Source organism: Caloenas nicobarica, chromosome 2 (assembly GCF_036013445.1).
Source record: "Caloenas nicobarica isolate bCalNic1 chromosome 2, bCalNic1.hap1, whole genome shotgun sequence".
Taxonomy (NCBI): Eukaryota; Metazoa; Chordata; class Aves; order Columbiformes; family Columbidae; genus Caloenas; species Caloenas nicobarica.
In genome coordinates, this window is record NC_088246.1 from 141,469,475 (window position 1) to 141,482,579 (window position 13,105).

Genomic DNA, 13,105 nt, shown 5'->3' on the forward strand with positions numbered 1-13,105 from the left:
TAATATTGAATGCACTTCTGGATTTTGCTCTGGAGCTCATCACCGCAAATAACTTCGTTCTGTTTCAGGCTAACGTTCACAACATCACTGGAAACAACCTACCAATATGGTAGAGCAGTGTCCAACAGAGCTGAAAACGTTGTGTCACTTCTCATACAGCAGCTGTGGCAAACTGCCTTGATGACATGCATGGTTGCCAATGATATACAAACGCGGCCTGCTGACCCAGCCCAAAATGGTGGTTATTCTAGAGTTTGAGTCAGAAGCTCAGATGGCTGCAGAGTACTTGTTTTTTACATGATCTAGTGAGCGGTAGCGGGGTGAGCTAAAGATCTGTGGATGAAGAACACAGAAGGACAGCCCTGGGAGTGACCTTGTCCTCATGCTGTACCGTTTGCTCTAAACCCTTCCTTAGTGGCAGGATCAAAATGGCTTTGCAATTGGATGTAGGACTAACTTTTGCTGCGTGTGTCCTCCATCACGTGCACCACCCTCTGCTTCTCCAGTAACTGCCGACTGCTTTGGCCTCTCTCTTGCCCTTCTCCCAGCCTTGTGCCAGCTCTCCCCACAGGTCAGCAGCTGTTTTAATTACTCCAGCACTGCAATAAAGCAAAATACCACCCAAATAAGGGACAAGGCTGCTGTTTTAGAAGGGACAAAGGGAGGGAGGCTACATCTGTGTTCTATTTGGAATGTAATTGCTAATATTCAAGACTTACAGCTCAATGCTTTGTCGGAAGACCTCAGGAAGCTTTCAGTTCTGCTGTCACTACCATGTGGACAGGGAAGCCATCAGTGTCCCCAAGCCTCCAACATATATCCTATGTTCCTACCCGCAGCTGTGTTGGACAGACAGGTCCTAGAATTGCTCCAGAGCTGCATGCTGGGCCCAGGCAATGCACACACCACCATAAACCAGCCCGGCATCCCACATCCAGCAAGTCAGATGCGCAGCCTGGATCATGTTTTCTTGCCCATGCTCCAGATGATCAACAGGGAAAACTGTCCTTTTCCACAAATGTGTTAGAGGCTTAAGGGGACAATTTCACAAAAGTCAGCTCATTTAAATGGCATTACTCCAGGAACTCCAGGAAACCTAGCGGTCGGTTTTGTATAACTTCAGCATCCCATCATGTCTGATACCATCTTTTCTCCCTGCAGTTCTCAGGCTTGTAGGCTATGTCTGTCCTGAGCAGAGCTGTCTGGATCCATTTGGTGGCCCTGCAGCTAGGGGGTAGGGCACTGATCTTTGCATGAACGAGCTCTATCCCCTCCACCCCATGACCAGGGACATCTCGGTGTGAGACACTGAACAAAACAAACATTGTGGCAAAACCAGTTCTGCAACATCCAGCAGCAGGAGATGGGACATCCCTAGTCAGGATAAGGTGAATTGTGATTTACATATCAATGACAAGCTAACAAGCCACAGAAAAAGGCCAGCTGGCTGATACAGGAGGTAGGGGATGTGTTGAGGGGCACGGAGCTCTGTGTTCTGATAGGCCCAGCATCACACTAAGGGAGAAGACCCCCCCAGACCGCTTGAGACTATTCAAGGTGACCCCAGACCCTTCAGACTCTTCCATCTGTCACAATCACCTCTCAGTGATGCCTACACAACAGACCAAAGATTATGCAAGCAGGTGATCCAGAGGACTATAAGAAGCCCACCTGTGCAAGCAGTGGTGGCACCGTCCACCATCCTGAGGACTACTCCACCCAGCAGGTGGAGTCTCACTGCAGGAGCTGAACAAGACACCGGAGGACACTGCACATCACTGGATCCAGGACTATGAACACCATCATACACAATGCGGAGCAATAAGGATGGTGAAATCTTTCTCTCTCTCTTTTCTTTCTTTCCTATACTTCTATTGTTTTGCTTTCCTTTTTATAAGTAAAATAGCAACTTAAAAGTTACAGTCCCACATGTGCTGCAAACTTTTATGTTTACCAATTGAGCCTAAATATCGCAATTCTTTCTGCCACCAAGTCATTCGCCAATTGGGCCAAGTTGCAAAATAAAAACTTCTTGTTTACCGACCTTAGGTACTGTGTATACTCTTTTCCAACCAAGGGGACCAACGAATCTGAGTCACCTCTCCCCCCATTCATACCTCTGAGTGGGACGTGACACTTGGCAATGGCCCTTCATGTGCACTGTCCCTTGAGTCATGACTGGGCACAGGCCAGGAAAATGCCTGTCGGCATGGCCAAAACTGGTGCTGAGGAACCTGCCAAGACTTAAAGAGTATGGACAGCTATGGGAGAGTGCCTTGTGCAGGCTCAGCCCAAATTTTCCTCTAGTTTTAGGTATTAGCCCAGGTGCTGCTTCTTTGCAGCTAGCATGGCTTCCATCAAGCGACAGCTGGAATTTCTTGTAGAGAAAGATTTCCTAACTAAAATAAATATCCCACACTTTTCCCCCCTACTGGAGATGCTAATTCAGGTGAAAACATTCAGATTTTCTATGGAAATTTTTTAAAACAATAGCTTAATTTTAAGCAATTACAGCACGTAACATTTCCAGCTCAGGAGAAAAAAGAAATGAAACCCCTATAGTTGAAATATCTTTTTCCCTATTCGAATTCTTTCTTAACATCCTGAAGAAAAAAGAGATGCTTCATTTGACATTTTTCACTTTACATTTCCACTGAGAGAACCTCAGTTTTCCAAATAGCTTTGGTTTTTTCTTCTGGGAAATTGTCAGATGTAACTTACAACTTACATTAAACTCTCATCTTCAACGGGCTTCATATAAGCTCCTTTAGCTGTCAGAGAGGAATTGGTTTTGCTTGAATTACAAATATATTTAAACCACTTCTCTCTCGCTTGTGAATCAAGTACTTTATTTCTTATTCAGGAAAAAATATCTCACTCTCGTAACAGAGGCAGGGCTGGCATAGTAACACTATATTTAGACTTGAGATCACCAAATGGGTTCAATTTTAAGTAATCAATGTCCAGAGCTGATAACTCCAGCAGCTATTCAAACTACTTCTAACAACTCATGAGTTCAGAATTTTAATTTTTTTTCATGCAAAATGTATGTGACTATGTTTCATCTCAAAGACTTCTTTCCCTGAATGTCCTGGTTGTAGCAAAACCAACAGAACTTTAGTGTGAATTATGTGTTCCTTAGGTCACTCTGTGCCTTTGATGAACACAGCCAAGTCCTATGACTTCGCTTCATTTGCAGTAGTTTCTCAGTACCCACTGTTGTCTTTCCACTCCAGATGAAGGTATAATCAGTGATTGTGGAGACCGAGAGTTTTATTAGTGTAAATTAGGCTGGCCTATTGCTCTGCTTTTTTTGTCAAGGGATTGACAAACTTTTCCTCAATTCCCTTTTCCACTAATGAGCTCAGAGCAGCAGGAAAAAAACCCCAAAGGCATGGAGACCAGTCACACTCCTGGGACCACTGTTTCCTTGCAGATACGTTGGGATCTAGAAATGCTAATCTATCAACACCAGGAATGTTTAACCACCTAATGTATTGGAACCAGTTTCAGCCTCCTGTAATTCCCTCTGCTTAAATGGAATTACTCCACAGTAAATGTGGCTCTCAATACTATGTGCAAAACAAGCCAGTTAGGTTCTAATGTGTACAGACTCTGGAAAAAATAGTAAAGAAAAATACCTTAGATGAAGATGACGTATATTGTGGCAGCTACTCTGGCTCAGGAAAAATACCCTAATTTATCAAAATTAATGAGTTTATTTAAGATTACTGTATCCTAAAATTCTAGAATGAGACTTACCTAATTATTTTTTTAAATAGCAAGGCCACTGATTTATGGAAAAGTTTGCGTGGGCTGTAAGACCACAGTTCCTTTCTGGAAAGAGAAGAGAGATCATGGATACAAGGCCAATATGCTTAATTAAAAAAATTAAAAAATCCAACAGCACAAAAAACCCATGCCTTCAGGAAGGGTAAGAGGTGCTTCTGAGCATGAGACATTTGTGGGGTAGGCAATAAAAGAGAAATTAAGTGTATTTTGCAGCAGAAGCACTGCTCTTCTGCTTGCCCAAGAGGAAATGGCAGGTTTCCTGAGACAGGTTCGTATTTAGACACCAAACAATCTGAAAGGGACCTTGTGAGAAGTCTCTGGTCTACTGGGTCATTCTCCCCTGCTGGACATGCACAACTCTGCTGGAAGCTCCCTGAGGGCATTTCTCCGCAAGAGAGCAGGCAGTGCTGACATCCCAGAGGGTCTGTGAAAAGGCAATGGCTTTGCCTTGAAGCCAGGGCTTGGCAGGGTCTCCAGTGGAGCTTTTAAAGTTGCCCCCACTTCCCTGCTGGCATTGGAAGTGGTTGTCCTCCAAGGATGGTGATTGCGCAGGTTCCCTGGTGATCAAGGGACATTCAGAGATATGTTCCTGGAAGAGCAGGAATCATGGATATCTTCAGCTCACCACAGCAACATCTCAAACCCAACCCATCTGCAGGCAAATTTTCCACTGTTGGGGATCTTATGATAGCTTCTGCCTGCAGCATTACATCACTGAGCTGGATCCAGTCCCGGGCCAAAGCACTCCTGGTTTAATGTAATTAGACATTACCCTTTTGGCTACAGCAGAGCGATGACCTTGAATGATGGGAGGAGTGCTAATCTGCAGAGCATTTATGTGCAGTTCTAAATGAGATTAACATTTTCCGTGTATTCAGTTGTTGGGTAATGATCTGTCATTTCACTTTCCAAAAGGGAGCAGCAATGGCCAGGGTGATTTTCTAAAGAGCATGCGAAGAGATAAACTCAAAGATGGTGCAGGCTACCTGCAGAGAACCAGCCTCCCCAGAATCACTGTACTTCTCTTTTATGTCAAATCCCTTGTCCTCTAAATTTTGAAAGCAGACTTCAAAATTTTTGGTATATCAGATGTATCACAAAGACGATGGACTCAGTTAACAATTGATGCCACTCAGCACAAAAAATTTGGTCAGTCTGCCATCAGTAATAACTGACATCTTTGTTATGAACAGCACTGATTGTTCTTAAATGTTCAGGTTACAAAACCTTCAGCTTGACTCTTCTCCCTTGGGAATTTTCTTCTTTTAAATAAAATATCCTTGGTGAATCTCTGGCTGTAGCTAGAGGATTGCCTTTCCAATGGCCAAAACAAGAGGGTGTCTGACCTGCTAGTTTCGCTGAGCATTGCTCAGTTCTCAAGAGTTAAAAGATCAATAATTGTGATTCGCTACTTCTAACATGATGTGCTATACCACTGTATGCAGCAATATGTCAGAGTGAAAGGACATCATATAGCCGATGTCCATTAACAGTAAAAGGCCATGTGTAGCAATCCTGTAAGTGATACTTGCATTTCCCACGGGAATGGAACAGACAGTTTGATAAGCTGTTCTGCACAGTATCCGAAAGCTTTCTGACAACAGGGGAAGACCATACTTGATTTTTGCAGTAATTTTATGGTCTCAGGAAATGATAGTCATAGTGAACTAAGGTGATGGGGAGCTTTAATCTCGCTGCTGTGTAATCAGTTCAAGGAGGTGTTGTTAGGAGTGCTGGGAGTCATTGCCACTGCCTGAGGTGGCACCATGACACACCAGCTTGGAAGTAATGACATCACGTTTGAATTATGGGTGCAGAGGAGACCTCCGGGGGGAGGTATGTGTTCCTCTTCCACTTGATGCTGGAGAGTCAATGGGTCATTGAGTCATTGGGTGTTGGGAAATGGCATCTGATGAGCAGAAGCACCTTGATTTTCTTCTCTGTGTCTCATCAGTTAGGCACTTTTTAGAAGGTTTTTGATACTGCTGTATGATTTTAATATTAAAAAAAATGTGGGACATCAGACAAAATTGCCCGTGTCTTAGTGTTACATTTGGTCACCTATGACCAGTAGTGGCTCAGTTCTTTTTCTTCTTTCTCTGCTTTATACCTTGTCTTCTATATGTATCTTTTCAATGACAGTAACTTTTTGATATGTTTTAGTACCAAAATTGCTACTCAAGGGTTTTGTGAAAAGAACATCTGAAGATGAAAAATCTCGCTGAATAAAATCCTAAAAACATTTCCTATGAAGTTTTTAATCTTCCAGCAGGTCTTGACAGAATTAATTTGGTTCCTGGGAATTTTTTGTTCTGTTGCATATCTTATTGCCTAAATCAATTGTAAACAGGACACAGGAAGGTTGATGTTGCAGGAAGGACATACACATATCCTTCCTTCACTCACATGCTCTTGAGAGACTGCGATGGACATGAAGAGCGAGACAGATCTGGGAGGTATTTTTTCTTGCCATGTGACATGAGTCACATATTGCTTTCTTCTATCATGAAGCAAGGAGCACCATTAGCTTAGAGAAAACGTTACCTTTTCTTGCATTCATCCCTTCTGTTCACATGCTAGACTGCTTAAAAAATATTTTGTCTTTCCTACCTGGTATCCTACCTCAGTTTTAAAGGGAGAACATATACATTCTACTAGCTCTAAAATGTAAATAGTAGGTGGAATGCAGGGTAGCCAAGCTACAGTAGTAGAGAAACTCTTGTGTTTGTGGGTGATCAAACATTCACATGATTAAACTCAAACTAGGTAGCATATTGCTTCCACAGAGTACTTCGTTTCTCCCTTGCTGCCTTTAACAGCCTTTGGATGCTTCAGCCTTTCACACACAACTCTGACTCTGTTTCTTAAAACAAATGCTGACACCTGCTTCAACAACAGTATCTCCTGGGCCACATAAAGACTGAAAGCTCAGTAACCCTAAAGCAATTTTAGATTCTTGGCTCGAAGGCAGTGCTAAATGTAAGCCAAAGACCCCAGTCATAACCAAGGTGTTGCAGTTTAGTTTGCGGTATTTCTATTGCACTGCAGTCTTGCAGTTTTCATTTCAGAGCATGCTCGCTTTTCTCCTCATACTCCACATTTTAAAACAAAACCAGAGGTTTGTTGTTACAACATGGCAGTGATAGGGATATTTTTCTCGGGCATAAAGATTGAATGGAAAATCTTCCTGCTGGCCCCTTCCTGAGCAGGGAAAATCAGAGGCAAACTTAAAATACATTTCTCAGTTTATTCTCGTGTCTGTGGTCATTTGGAAGGTCTTTAAGAGGATGCATGAGCTTGCGTAAGACCTGCAGCATCATGCCTGAACTTGAAGGTCTTCAGAGAATCCACCTGGAGAGAGGGTGTTTAACATCTCACAGCCACCCCAGTCAGCTTCTGTCAGGCTTCAATGTCTGTTTGTAAAAGGAGTTCTGTTTACAAAAGAGCAAAATCCCCAGTTTCCAGTTTGAATGCCACTAGTCATTTGTAACCTTAGAAAGGACAGTGTAGCAAAACATGAAATTTGCTCCTTTTTCATTTCCACTCCACCACCCCCCTCTTCCTCTCTCCTTTGAACAGTTCTCACCACTTGCCAGTGTAGTACAGCTTGTTAACTGGCTGCCACTCTGATTTTTCACGAGTTTGCCACGTTGCAGTGACAAGACCATGTCGGGGCCCAGATGCTTCAGAGTAAATAAATAGCACATCTGGGATTTGGAAATGGGCCGGCTCTATATTATGGAAAAAGCTGGTGTGGAAACACATCCAAAGAATACACAGCTGGAAACTGTTAACTCTGGAAGGAAAGGGGAAAAAAAAATAAAAAGGAGGTGAAAACTCAGGGATTACTACTGCTTGAGATCTTGTGCATTATAATTGCTGAGAAACAGAAACTCAGTTTACACAGCAGTTAAATTAATGGCATTCCTGAAAAATTGATAGTTTATAATAATTGACCTCAAGCAACATAAAGGCAGCACAGGGTGGGAGGCTTGACTCCTCGCTGTCTGGCTTTCTTGGATGTGTTTGGTAACATCCCAGCTATTTGAATTTGCAGGCAAGCTGGTGGGAGGATGTTGGTGGCGGAGGATGCGACTGCCCTTCTGGAGCTGCACTGCTGAGAACCGCCACAGTTTCCCAGGCCCCCGAGCAGCCTGTGTCACCCCGGGTGTGCCGGCCCCAGAAGTGCGTGGTGGAAGGAGACCGAAACAGAGGCGGCCACGCTTATTGCATCACTCCCACAGCCAGAGGATCAGCACCCCTGGTTGATGATTCAAGAGAGTGAATCAGCAGCAGCTACGGAGGGGACTGCTCCCACCTACTCTCTGAGCCAAAACTCTGTGTTGCTTCACTGAGGGCAGCCGAGCATTTCAACAAGGTAAAACCAGGACAGGCAAGGCAAGAAGTAACCCAAAATTGAATGAAATTGTATCTTTGGACTTTTTTTTTTTTTTTTAGGCAAAGATCCTGACATTTAAAAAAAAAAGAAAAAAAAAAAACAAAGCCAACAAGCCAAAGCAACAAAGCCCTCAGACAGTAAAATGACTGTGAGGAATTATTTTAAGTATTGCTCCAAGGGAGGCATGCATCATGCAGAAAAGCTCCTATTTTCATATGGGCACCAGCCCTAGTGTAGAGCTATCAATGGAGTGCCAGACACTGCCACGGTCCCTGTGCTCAGAGCATGCGTCTCCTTCCAGACCCCAGTAACCCTTTAATAGCTCTGAATGATCCTGTTTTCTCCAGATGAGGTAACTATTGATTACAGCTCGGAGCCAGTCAAGCTAGGGCACCAGGTATCCTCCGCCCAAAGACCATGCAGCAGCCTGTGCTTCTGCAGTAAGTTCATCACACATCAGAGACGAGAAAACTTTTTTTCATTTGTTTCCTCTCTTGTTTGCCAGACCTCCTTTTCATGTTAAACATTAATTTGGATTTGTCATTGCATAAATGGAAAATGTAATAATGAAGCAAACCTGGAAAATATACCCACTTGGGCAGCTTTGGGTCTGTAGCCTATGTATAAAATAGGGCTAATCTGTGGTGGAGATGTGTGATGCTACAGATACTTTACTGCAGTCTTGTATGTCTAAGAAGCCCTTTATTGTGCCAGGACAGATGTAATTTCATTTTCTGCATTCCCCACAGTGATGCCTGCCTATTTCCTAGCATTTATGTTGTTTACCCTAACAACACTCTGTTTCCATGTTATGGATAAGAAATAGGATATTTTGGCAAAATCCTTAAAAGATTTTGGGCAGAAGAATCTAAGGGCTGTCTCTGAAAGCTTCCTGCTCTGCAGATGTAGGGATGCAGAGTGAAGAGACCCACTTTCAGTGCCTCGATCCCTTACATGGAACATGGGAGGGACAGGTGGCTCCGGATCCAGGAAAAGCCAAGTGTGATTTTGCCTTCTACCTGAAGATGATCAAACCAGTTCTTCTGTCTCCAAGGAGTCCCCATTCCCACTCAGACTGTCATGCCAGCTGCTGAGGCAGTCCCCTTGCACACACCCCAACCCGTGCTTCTGCTCTGCTTTCATTTATCCCTTACTTACCCCTATGCCCTTATTACCCTAAGTCAGGTTAGGTTGAAGGCAAGTGCTTGGTTGAGCGCATGGAGAAGAAACCTAAAGCCTGGGGCTAAGAGCATGATATTTTGAAAGAGTCAGAGTTAGATCAAGCAAACCATGTTCAGCATGCCCATGTCAGTAAACCAGAAGTGTTTGCTAGCCCTGCTCCATGTTTTGTCTGTGTACTACTAATTGTGACAGCAGCAGTTGTAAATTTTACTATAGTTATTTCTTGAAGCTCCATGAAGCACTGGACGTTTGCTGCTTTACCAGTGCAGCGGGTTATATATCAGGCTGTTGGGTTCAGTTGTTTTATTAAGGATTAACAGAAAGAAATTGTATGGCCAGGGAAATGCAGGAAATACATACCATAAAACAAATCTGCAGGAATTTCTGAAGCTGTGTTAATCCAAACAAAACAAAATATCCCACAGAAGGCTGGAGGCAAGTCCTGGTTTCCCAATCACTCAGCTCTCTCTTCCCCAGAACTGTTTTGAAAGCAACTCTGCTCACTTTCTCAAAGAAAGGCCTGGGGTACCCTCAGGAGAGGATGGTCCGGAGTGGAGATGTCTCCTTGCAGTGCTGTCTAAGTTCATTTGATCTTATTGCAGCACCGTGGTTTCTATTGACTCAGCACCACGTTTTTTATGGATCCCCTTCAGAGGGCCTGGACCTTCCCTGGGGGAATCCAAACCTGAGTTCCCCATCACAAACAATGTAAGCCAGGGGTGTCAAACTCATTTTCACCAGGGGCCACATCAGCCTTGCGGTTGCCTTCAAAGGGCCGAATGTAATTTTAGGACTGAAAGAGAGCAGCTCTGACTCTGGGCACCAGGAAGATGCCTCTGCTTCACCTGGAGGTCTGCAGCTACAGAGTAAGTCAGCGACTGGTGAAAGAGGAGATGAGAGCTGTGCTGAGGAGGAGCAGACAGATCCTGTGGGTAAACAATTGCTGGTGTTGACAACATGGATTTTTTTCTACAAGCTCTTTGAGAATCAGGGACTTTGAGGATCAATCAACAGGCTGGCCAACCCAGTGAGGAGTACTTTAAACTAGGAGCAAAGGGGAGGGAGATGATGACCCACAGCCAAGTGAGGAGGAGGAAGACCATCCTGGCAAGCAGAGGTCGCAGGGTGATGTGGACAAGGGAGACCTCATAAACAACAAAACAAGGGTGAAGGGTGTCCACCACTGGTCCCTTTCCTCTGGCTGGTAGGAGCAGTGCAATGCTGGGCACACATGTCATGGAAGACACGATCCTGCTGTGGTTGTTGTAGATACTGCAGGCTGAGCATGGCACTGGGGACCACGAAGAGCCATAGCGAAGCTGCTGGCTTTTAGTCTGCCTTTTACAGTCCCCCTTTCTGTAGTCAGCTGTCTGCATGTTCACATTGCCTTGCTCCTGCAGACAGTCATGGCAAAGCTGAAGCACAGGTTAGGAGTCCAGACACATGACCCAGAGTAACAGGGCATGTGTAGCATCATGCTAGAATTAGGGCTTTTTGGAATCTCTGGAAGAAGAGCAAAGTGTTACAGAAGATCTGCACAGTGTGTGTAACCACTATGCTGGTCAACTTATCCATGATTTTTTATGGAGATCAACCAGGGTCTGCAAGACGATGGAGGCGATAGAGCCATAAAAGCCATGTGGACGCAATGTGGGGATGTGAATCCTGTCAGTATCACCACTTCATAGCAAGGAATTTGCTTCTGATCCCCTCAGGAGTTTAGTATGAGAGCTGTGCAGGGGACCTGCAAGATGGCATCACTGTCTACTGCCCCATAGCAAATCATTTGTCCAAAATGGTTGGGGGCTGCTGAGCTGAAAGGGTCATGAACACCTCCCTCTTCATGGGTAAAGGTGCCCAGAAGACAGCATGCTGACCCTGGATGGCAGGTTACACGTTGCACTGATGTGAGTGAACATGGACACCCTCAGCCACTTGCCAGTTGCTCAGCCACTTGTCTGCTTGTCCCAAGCTCTGCTCTCAGAGGAGAGGAGCCTGTCCACGTTGTGTCCTGGTTCAGTGCCAAAGATCTCAAGCACTTCTCGTCCTACAGATCCTGCAGCATAATCTCCTCCAGACTGGGAAGATCAGCCTACCAGATGTCCTCTCCACAGCTGAGAGGAAGAGACTGGCCTGGTGATGGGCACCATGGGAGCCAGGGCACAGGCAGCAGCAGGAGCAAGGGCACGGTGGAAGGGAGCGCACTGTCACAGTGAGCACCAGGCGTGCTTCAGAGCTGCATGGAGAACGCATGGGGCTGACAAGTGCTAGAAATGGCCATGGTTGCCAAAGAGCGCAGAGGAGATGTTGCACACAATGTGCTCTGTGCAGCACTGGGGTACCTGCTCTGTGCTGAAGGATCCTAACCCTGACTATTATATGCTTACGTGGCCCAGGAAAGATCTCAGTAGGATTCAGTGCTGTCATCACAAAAGGCAAGAATGGTTCTGGTTTGCCAAGCAATTAATTTGAGGAGTAGAACTTCAAATCCTAAATATTTTTTGTGTAAACTACTCCCAGACATTAACAGACTTGAATATTTTTTTCTCTGCGAATGCCCACATAGTGACACTAAAAAATAGCTTCACTTAATACAGCTAAGTGTAAACAAATTAATAAAAGCCCAAATACAAAAATTCGTGACTTTGATAGTTCTAAAGTTCAGCTCAGAACCATCTTGAAATTTCAGGGCTAACTTTACATTGGTGATGCTTCTTCCAGATGCTGACTGTTTGGTCAGGTGGTCCACATTGCAGGGTTCTGCATTCATTTCACAAGGTGAACTATGCCTTTCTAGTGAAAGTTTGGGGTTTGGAGCAGAGTTTGCAGCTAGTTAAACTACTGAAGAAGAACAATAAGCTGAAGTCACAGAGCAATGGGCCAGCGCCTCTCAGTCTGAATTTGTTTGTGCTTATTTGAAAATATGCCTTTGGCCCATCTGACTTTGTAAGTTTGTTTGTTGGTTTCTTGGGTTTTTCTTGTTGTGTTCAGCCCATTTGTTGCTTTTTAAAGATGATGTGGCTTTAGAATTAGTACATAACAGAAAATGTTATGTTGAGCATTTCATTGTGCTTTCAGTTTAACCTGTTAAAGATGACTTACTGATACACTGCTTGCTATTATTAAAAGGGAGAGATCCCTATTTCTGAATTTCTCTAGAATTCTGTGGTTTTAATTTACAAAGTCCAGTATAATGATGCTGGCTAAATGGTCTTTTAAAGTATCGCTTTTTTTTTGTGTAGTGTTTTGAGTGTGTTGTTTGGGTTTTTTTTGACAGGATAGGTAGGTTAGGAGTTGGACTGTGTGAAACATGGACAACTTACATCTGGAAACAAACCTCAGGTTTTCCTGAGACTTCTTTCCCTGCTATGCTCTGAAGACTGTCAGCACAAAGCCCTTTCCATCCCTGAACTTGGCTTCAGAGGGACCACGCTGCTGGCTGAAGAGCAACCCCTGACTGGTGTGGGACACAGCTGGTACTTCACAGCCTGAGAGCATCCTGCAAAAACATAGACTTGCAAAATTAGAGCGCCTCTCAGGAGCATCAAGCATTTTAGGCCCACAGCTTTGGGGCAATTTTCACATGACCATTTTGACAGGTCATGTCAATCCATCTCTTGCACACTTGAACAACTGGGATTATGTCTGTCCCCAGAGGTTGACCAGGCGCACTCTTGGCCAAATAAAATGGTCATCCTTGCCAGCTTTTGAGTACATTATGTGGCTGTACTA